The following is a 10449-nucleotide window of genomic DNA, read 5'->3' on the forward strand; positions in this document are numbered from 1 at the left end:
AGTTCACTATAGACATGTTATCCGATACTCAGCCTATCTCTATTCCCCCATATAGAATGGCACCCGGGGAGTTAAAGGAGCTAAAGGAGTAGCTGAAGGACTTGTTAGAAAAGGGCTTCATTAGGCCCAGCACATCACCATGGGGAGCGCCGATACTATTTGTTAAAAAGAAAGATGGATCGCTGTAAATGTGCATTAACTACAGAAAGCTGAACAAGGTAACAATTAAGAATAAATATCCCCTCCCTAGGATTGATGATTTGTTTGACCAGCTATAGGGCGCTAAGTGCTTTTTAAAGATAAACCTACGGTCAGGCTACCATCAGGTGTGGGTAAGAGAGGCAGATATTCCAAAGACCTCATTCAGATCCCGGTATGGGCATTATGAGTTCAAAGTGATGTCTTTTGGGTTGACAAACGCCCCAGCAGTATTTATGGATCTAATGAACCGAGTGTTCAAACCGTTTCTAGATTTGTTCGTGATCGTATTTATTGATGATATTTTGGTCTATTCACGATTAGAGAAGGAACACGCAGATAATTTATGGGTGGTACTGGGGATACTCCAACACCAGAAATTATACGTTAAGTTTTCTAAATGTGAATTTTGGTTAACTTTAGTGTCTTTCCTGGGGCATGTTATTGGGATTGATGGTATTCAGGTTGATACGCAGAAGATTAAGTCCGTAAAGGCTTGGCTAAGACCTACAACCCCTACGGAGGTACATAACTTTTTGGGGTTAGCAGGATACTATAGGAGGTTCGTGGAAAAGTTTGCCTCCATTTCAGCACCTTTAACAAGGCTGACTCAAAAAACGGTTAAGTTCCAATGGATTGATGCTTGTGAATGGAGCTTCTAGTTGTTAAAAGAAAAATTGAATACAACTCATGTTCTAACTCTCCCTGATGGACCAAACGACTACATTATTTATTGTGATGCCTCCAGTAGTGGGCTAGGATGTGTTCTGATGCAGAACGACAGAGTTATAGCTTATGCCTCCCGACAACTTAGGAAGCATAAAAAGAATTATCCAACACACGATCTGGAATTAGCAGTGGTGATCCACGCCTTCAAAATATGGAGACACTATCATATGGTGTACATATTGATGTTTATACGGACCACAAAAGCCTCCAGTATATTTTTAATCAGAAGGAGCTAAACCTACGGCAGAGAAGGTGGATGAAGTTATTGAAGGACTATGACATCGACATTTTATACCACCCAAGGAAGGTAAATATGGTGGAGGATGTGCTCAAACGTAAATCAATGGGTAGCTGGGGAGATGTACAACCAGAACAGAAAGAGATAACTCATGACATTTGCTAGCTCATCAATTTGGGAGTCCGCTTAGCTGATTCGGGTGATGATGGGGTTTTTGTTCAAGGAGTTGCTGAATCCTCGATCATGGAAAAAGTAAAACAATGCCAGTACCAGGACCTTGTTCTAACACAGTATAGGGATAAAACTCTCCAAAAAGGAAAAACTCTATTTGAAATCATGGCTGGTGGGATACTACGATATTAAGGTAGAGTCTGTGTACCGAAAGTTGCAGGTTTACAATAGCTAGTACTGGGAGAGTTACATTATGCTCGTTATTCTATTCATTCGGGGTCAACCAAGATGTATCACAACCTCAAATGTTTATATTGGTGGGACGGTATGAAAAGGGATATCGCAGAGTTCATAGCCCAATGCCTGAACTGCCAGCAAGTTATAGTTGAACATCAGAAACTGAGTGGGCTGCTATAGGAAATAGAGATTCCAACTTGGAAATAGGAAGCGATTAACATGGATTATATTATTGGCTTACCTCGTACTCTCTGGAAGTAGGATTCCATATGGGTTATCATAGACAGGTTGACAAAATCAGCCCACTTCCTCCCAGTCAAGACCATATACTCGATTGAGGACTATGCAAAATTGTACATCAAGGAAATAGTAAGGCTTCACGGAGTTCCCACATCTATTATTTCGGATTAGGGAGCCCATTTTACAGCCTACTTTTAGCGGTCATTCCAAGAAGGCTTAGGAACACAGGTAAGCCTTAGCATGGCATTTCATCCCCAAAATGATGGACAGGCCGAGCGCACTATTCAGACACTAGAGGATATGTTACGAGCCTGTATAATGGACTTCAAGGGTAACTGGGATGATCATGTACCACTTATCAAGTTTGCTTACAATAACAGTTATCACTACAGCATCTAGATGGCGCCATATGAGGCTTTATGCGACAGGAAGTGTAGGTCACCTATTGGCTGGTTCAATGTTAGCAAAACACAACTAATAGGCCCAAATATGGTCTAATAGGCAATAGAAAAGGTAAATCTTATTTGGGAGAGATTATTAGCTGCCCAGAGTCGACAAAAGTCATACACACATAATAGACATTGACCTTTGGAATTCAAAGTGGGCGAATGGGTATTCTTGAAAGTATCACCCATGAAAGGGGTAATGAGGTTCGGTAAGAAAGGGAAGCTATGTCCGAGATATATTGGCCCCTACTTGATCCTTTGCTGAGTAGGCAAAGTTGCCTACGAGATAGACTTACCAACGGATCTAAAAGTAGTACATCCAGTATTTCATGTGTCAATACTTCATAAGTGTGTGGGTGATCCATCCCGAGTACACCCCGTAGATGATATCCAGATCACTAAGGAGTTAGCCTATGAAGAGCAACCTATCACCATCTTGGATCGGCAAATCAGAAGACTGTGGACTAAGGATGTAGCTTCTGTCAAGGTGCTGTAGCAGAATAGGGATCGTGAAAAAATGACCTGAAAGATGAAGAGGACATAAAATACAAGTATCCATACCTGTTCTCGACATCTACAAGTAACCCTAACTCCTGAAACTTATATATTAATTAGTTGGATGAAAACAGGTGTATCGCAATAGAAAGAAACCTCCCTTCAATCTGTATAAAGTCTTTAGAGAAGTTTATTTAACATTCGCGGATGAATGTTCTAAAGGGGGAAAGGATGTTACATCCCACACTCTTGAGCTCAAAATGTTCCTTAAGTTACTTAGAAGTTATCATGTGAGTACAACACTATCAAACAACTCTAAAAAGGGAGAATGTGATACCCCATAGTAGGGAAGGTTGGAAATAGGGTCAAGAGAAGTTGGAAGGAGTTGGAGGCCAAGTAATGAGTCGTAGGACTCTATTTACCTACGTAAGCTACTAACTTAGAAGTCTTATATACTTGAGATATTTGAGGACATACCAAGCTTACGTAGCATGGATTATATAGGCTCTTAAAATAAGATGATATTACGAACCCACGAGGAAGAGAAAAAGAAGACACATGGCAGCCAATGGAGGAGTGACACGTGGTGTCACCTCAAGCAAGTAGGTGACCCACCTGCTTGGGGGAGGTGGGCCCCACTTCCATGTGGCATCCCCTAAGAGGCTGCATAGATAAGGTGGCCAATCATGGCTGGACACGTGTAACCCTAAGGGGATGACACGTGTCACCTCCAAGGAAGCCCTTATATACATGCTAAATGACTCATAATTTTAGTCCCTTATCCAAAAATCTTCAGTAAACAAAAAAGAAAAGCAAACCCTAGCTTAGAGAGAAAAATGTGACGGCTTGGAGGAAAAAAATAGGTACGTTCCGATTTCTCTCCGTAAATTAATTATCCAGCGTATAACACAATGATATGGAGGTACTATAAGTATAAAACATGGCTTGGTTCATCCAAAATGGACAACAAACAGTCCACGCAGTTTCAGCGTAACTAAAGAAGTTCCGAGGCGTAATTTTGGCTAGCTTTGGCCAATTTCGGGTAAGGTAAGGCTTCTCCTTTAAATTTGGACTTTATGGGGTTGTTATGTAGTGTATTATATACCTTTTATACTTTTTAAGTATAAAAAAGGTTGTAGAAATGCTCGACAATAGAAATGATCGAAATTGAAGTCATCGTAGTTAAATTATAGTCGAAATGAGTCATTGTGTGGGTGGAGGCTGCTTCTGGTTGTGTGGTGTGTTTCAGGGACTAAATGTGTCATACAATAGGTGGGGGAGCTTCTGGTTGTAGCCACACGACCCCCCCCCCCACTTCGTCTGGTTAAAGATTTCGCAAAATAGAAACTAGAAACCCTATTTTGGATGTCATAATTTCGAGCGAGTCGTTCGGAGGTTGTATTGTATAGTGTTTCCATGTTTTATATATATATGAGCTGCTGGTTATGTTGTTGGTTATCTTTAGGTATTAGGGACGTGATTGGTAATTTGGATAGGACATATTATAGGGGAGGTGCTGTCTGATTTCCGTTAACGCCTTAACTAGTTAAAGAACAAGTCGAGAAGGCGAGCGAGGAAATGGGTTTTTTGAATACTCGTAAGTAATGTAAGATGCTGAAAGGTATAAGGATGTTGATACTCGTATTTCTTTCATGTTACCTAGGTTCACGGGACGACGAGGCGAACGAATAAAGAATAACCCATAAGAGGTATGTGAAGCTTTCTCTTGGCATATTTTTGGTGTAAAGCTTATTCTTTCTCTTTCTTTTGGCATGTCTTAGAGGTAAGTAAAAGGTAATACAATCTCTGAAGTAATTCCATTCCTAAATGTCTTCTGTTCTCTTCTGGATAGTGAACTCTCACTGTAGTTGAACTACTTTCCTCGAACTTACTATACATTAAGAAGATAATGAATATACAGGTTTCTAATCAGAGAGACTATATGAATACATATACTCTGAAATCCTCAAATGGTTGGCACTACTTGGGTATGTGTCTGAGGACCCCGAGATGCTAATTAATATAGCCTTAATTGCCTTTAGAGGGTACTTGAGCTGATTATATTACTACCCTGATTCTTAGACGCTGGCTTAACCTTCATACACTATCGAGTCTCCAATAATGATTTAAACTTCATATAGTTACTCACTACTCTACTCGTGTATACTTTAATACTTCTTTCATTGAGTCCCAGGCTGGGAATTGCATTATCCACCGAGCCCCTCACTAGAGGGATGGGATACGTATGTATATATATATGACAATGTGTCGTGATAAGGTGGTGATGGCACTGGGTTGTGATTATCTTACAGATGTATCCACCGGACCCCTGATAGGGCCGGCTATATGATATAATTTGAACATGCATGCTTTTATGATTCACAGAGTACAGGTACAGAGGCTTCTTTTATAGTATACTTTATTCCCTGCTTCTCCATTTCAAATATAGTTCTAGTTATGCTATGTTATATTTTTCATACTCAGTACATATACCGTACTGAACCCATTTCTTGGGGGGGCTGTGTTCATGCCCGCAGGTACAGGTACACAGTTTGGGGATCTGCCAGCATATGAGTCCCACTCAGCGGTCCAGAAGTGATCCATTGTGCTGGAGCCTGATTTTGGGTACTAAACCTGGAGGTATATATTTTTATATATTTGTTTTGCTCACGGGTACAGCGGGGGCCCTGTCCTGCCTTATGTTACTGTTGTTCTTACTCTTAGAGATCTGTAGATACAGATGTGGGTTGTATGTATGTGGGTTGTGTGTACATGGGTTGTATATGAGTTGTATATAAGCTGTATATGAGTTTTATATGAGTTGTATATAAGTTATATATGAGCTGTATATGAGTTGTATATGAGTGGTATATGAGTTGTATATGTGTGTATGTATAGCTGTACTGATATGACTTATGATTTAGGGCGTTCCCTGTGTTGTGGCGGCCTTGTCAGCTTGCGTATATGTGTATTACGAAATACCCCTATATGTTATAACAACCTTGTCAGCTTGTATGTTTTCTTACCTATTAGTATATTTTGAGTATAAACAGGAGACAGGTTATGTATAGTTGGCCGGGGTACACGTGTGTGTCCATTTCGGGTACCTGTCATGGCCTATGGGGTTAGGTCATGACAACTTGGGTCGTGACATCAATCTAGTCCCAAAAACGTCCACATACATTAATGAAAACATAGAGAATGACTAAAATACCCATCATTAAAACTAAAAATTAGAACACGTAGATGACTACCACGATCCGTATAACTCACCACAGTCTGTGGTGGTGATCGTGGTCAGTGCCTTCAACTTTTTTGAAAAAGAGATTGAAAGTGGGGTGCCACCACGGGACACACCACAGACTGTTAAGGGAACTACGGTCCATGCAGGTTTCCTATGGTAATTTAATTGGAGGAGAAATCTTAGAGTTGTAGAGAAGAGTTTCAGGACTTCCTCTATGGAGACCTTCATGATTCGTGAATCACAGGCATAGTGCAGGATCAGTATAGGAGCGACCACCACGGTTCATGGAATGCAACACAGCCCGTGGTGGTCAAACGTGGTCCCTATCTTAGGAAATATTTTGAGGACCTTAAGGGAGGAGTCTCAACGGAGGGCACCACAGCTAATGGTCCCTTGTCATGGTCCCTTCCTTTCAGGACTGAGGTTTTGGGACTCTACCACAGTGGCATAATATGATGCGTGGTGAGGACCACGGACTGTGATGGCCTTCATGGTCATCACCTGGTGCCAAAAGCTGTGATTTTTTGGGATTTCATCTTTTTTCCTCATTTTCCAACTTTTCAATGTTCAGGGTATCACGATCCGAACTATGGCCAAGTTGTGACACGGGGATCAAGATGCGAAGGACCCCAAAAAAGCCATATTATCATACACACATTCATATGGTAAAGAAACATATTAATATAATCGGAAGTAATCAACTCCAGGGAATGGGACTAAGGGAAATTAACTCAATAGATGTCCAATCTGGACTACATCACATAGAATCTAAACATACCTCTAGTCTAATATTTGATGGAGGCCTAGGATAAGCTCACCCGAACAATAAGAAGAAGTCAAATAATAGAACAAGAAACAATGTCATTTCCCTTGATAAGATGAGGACTCAACAGCTCTTGATATCTAATCAACTCTAGCCACAAATAAGATGGTTGTTAGTGTCGTCCTACCCTATATTATGAGACGATGTAGGAAAAATATGCATTAGTACATTTGAATGTACTAAGTATGTGGGGGTATGCATGAACAAGTAAAGGAATGTAAATAATATGTCGTAAGATGCATGACCAATCATAATATACATGAGTAAGGCTTAAAACACTTGAAAACATATGAAACTCATGGTCAATGCATATCATAAAACTTCATCATATAACTCATAGCTTAACTTCAACTTATGTGGGATAAGACCTTTAACCAATATCTAAGACCATGCGAGCTATTACATGGAATCCTATGGAACCCTCATCGATAAGGGGAAGGCTACCTTGATAAGGTATACTCTGTCATAAAGGCAATCCTACATGGGCAACGTAGTTTGGGATTTTAGGTTGCTACTAGGATTTTCTTGGGTAACTAACTGCATCACCGGATCGAACCCCATCTAGAATACCTCTCGGTACTCAGTCAATATTCTAATGGAAACTCATAAAACATAATCATGACATAATAGGGAAAGATAATAACGCCTATCAATCCATCTTTATAAAATACATTAAGAATAGTTCATTAACTTTAGTGATTCATAAGAATCCATAACCTCATTGAGAATTATACTTATCACCGTCTTTAACATGATTGTGTGAGAATTTGACTTATCACACTATAATAAATTCCTTGATCATAACTTTATCATCATCTTAACTTCATCTTTTAAAATCATAAATCTCAACTTTAAATGATAGAACTTTCATTGAGATTCATTGAACTCATAATCAACTCATGAAAATCATATTTAACTTCATAATCATAACTTGGAAATAGCTTTATGAATGAACATTTATAATTCAACTTAAAATTATGCAACTCATGTAGAAACATGTTTAGAATAATCATTGATAACAATTTAAAATAAAATTCAAACAGCCCAATGCGATTCATCAAAACTAGGGTTCATAATCAATTAAAAATTGAAAGAAATTTTGAGAAAAACTTTGGGACTTCATGGGTGAAAGGAACCCATGAATAAATCCCTATATACCTTGATTGAATTCACTAAGAATTAAAGAAGAAACCTTGAAGAAATCTAGAACCCTCGCTTGAACTTGGAGAGAAACTTTGAGTGAATTGAGTTCATTGCCTTAGTGAAATATTTAGAAGAATGACTTGTGAATGGGGGAATTTCAAAGAACTTGGGTATTTATAGGGTTGAAGTTGACCCTAATTGTGTCTAGTTTCATTGAACTGAACTTGAGAAAAGACATAATTTTCCTTCATTAAATCTAAACTTTCGACCATATGGATCAACTCTACTAGTCGTAGAAGAGAGGACGAGTCGTTAAGACGACTCGTCTTGCAGGTCTGAGAAAAGTCTAATTTTGTTTTTCAAGCCTCTGAAGATTGCAAATGGGTCATGTCATGACCCATAAACATATCTCGAGATATAACATGGACTCATCCTGCAGGTCTCAAAACCTTCAAACTTGAGAGACTCAGGACTTTGGTTATAAGTCATTTCTACGACTCGTAAAAGTTCCTACGAGTCATCCTCTCAAGCTGTAGACTTGACGTTGAGTCACCTCTGAAACATGGCCTCTAATATTGAGTTATGATTGTTTAATATGATTTATAGACACGCCTACACCTCATCCTTTTGAGTTGAAGGGTGTCACCTGAGGTTGGTTATGGACGAACTCGTGTGACTCACTCTATGACTCATTCCTACGAGTCGTAGAGGGACTTGTAAACATGAGTTATTTCATAAATTTTAGAATTTTCTACTTGGCTCCAACTTTTTGACTTTCGAGGTCTTATAATATCTCCCTCTTAGGAACAGTCATCCTTGTATGAGATTAAATTATCATAGGAAGGACATGGAAAGAGGACTAGCAACCCAACATGATAATAATAACATTTTAAAATGAATAGAACATGAAAATTTCAAACTTAACATAAATTATAACTTTAAATCATCTTTCATGAACATGCATGCATATGAATGACATAGGAGGAACTGAATACGTAAGAGTTCAATCAATTTAAATAAGAACAACTTACTATATTAGACTTGAGTAAAGGAAAAGAGGTACGAGTATCATTTCATCATTTTTGCCTCCGCTTCCCAAGAGCACTTTCTACTTGTTGATTCCTCCATAACACCTTGACAGGCATAACCTCTTTGTTTCTTAACTTCTTAACTTGTCGGTCTAAGATTTCCACCAGAACTTCTTTATATGTCAAATTATCTTCAACGCTTACATCTTCCAATGGTACAATGGAATTTGGGTCACCTATGAACTTTTTCAACATAGACACATGAAACACCGAGAGAACCATACTTAGCTTTAGTGGAAAATCTAACTCATAAGCCACCTTGCCAATGCGTGTCAATATCTTATAAGGTCCACCATATCTAAGACTTAATTTCCCTTTCTTACCAAAAGATATTACACCCTTCATGGGAGAAACCTTCAAATAGACCGAATCATCCACCTTAAATTTGAGCTCTCTTTTCCTAACATCCGAATAGGACTTTTGATGACTTTTTGACATCTTCAACCTCTCCCTTATGAGTCTTACCTTCTCCATAGCATCTATCACCAAATTTGGACCAATTAATGCCATCTCATCCACTTCAAACCATCCCGCTAGGGATCTACATGTTCTTCCATATAAGGCTTCAAAAGGAGCTATTTGGATATTAGAGTAATAACTATTATTGTAGGCAAACTCAATCAATGGCAAATGTTCATCCCAACTTCCTTTAAGATCAATCACACACGCTCTTAACATATCCTCTAGAGTTTGGATCGTTCTTTCGGCTTGACCGTCAGTTTGAGGATGGAAAGCGGTACTTAACTTTACCTTTGTACCGAAACTCTTTTGAAATGACTTTTAAAAGTGTGAAGTGAATTCAGTACCTCAATCTGATATGATGGACAAAGGTACTCCATGAAGTCTTACCAACTCACAAACATACAACTTAACATAATCTTTAGCACCATAAGAAGTCTTAATCGGTAGAAAATGAGCTAACTTAGTCATCCGATCTATCACAACCCAAATGGAATCATGTTGCTTCTTAGTACGAGGCAAACCTGTTTTACAAAGTTCATATTAACATCTTCCCACTTCCAAGTAGGAATTTCAATATTAGGCTAAACCTTTTGAATTTTGATGCTCAACTTTAACTTGTTGTCAATTTGGACACTTAGCTACAAATTCCACTGTGTCCTTCTTCATGCAATTTCACCAATACACTTCCCTCAAATCACGATACATCTTGGTGGAACCCAGATGAATTGAATATTGGGAACTATGGGCCTCATTTAATATCAACTCTCTTAACCCATCCACATTAGGTACACACATCCGGGCTTGATAACGAAGCACACCATCTCCCCCTTGGGAGAAAGCTTCTTTGGTTTTTTTGGCAACTAACTTCTTTAACTCAAATAATATCGGATCATGGTATTATTTGGCCTTTACATCCTCCACAAGCGATGCTTCCA

Source organism: Solanum dulcamara, chromosome 3 (assembly GCF_947179165.1).
Source record: "Solanum dulcamara chromosome 3, daSolDulc1.2, whole genome shotgun sequence".
In the NCBI taxonomy this organism is placed as follows: Eukaryota; Viridiplantae; Streptophyta; class Magnoliopsida; order Solanales; family Solanaceae; genus Solanum; species Solanum dulcamara.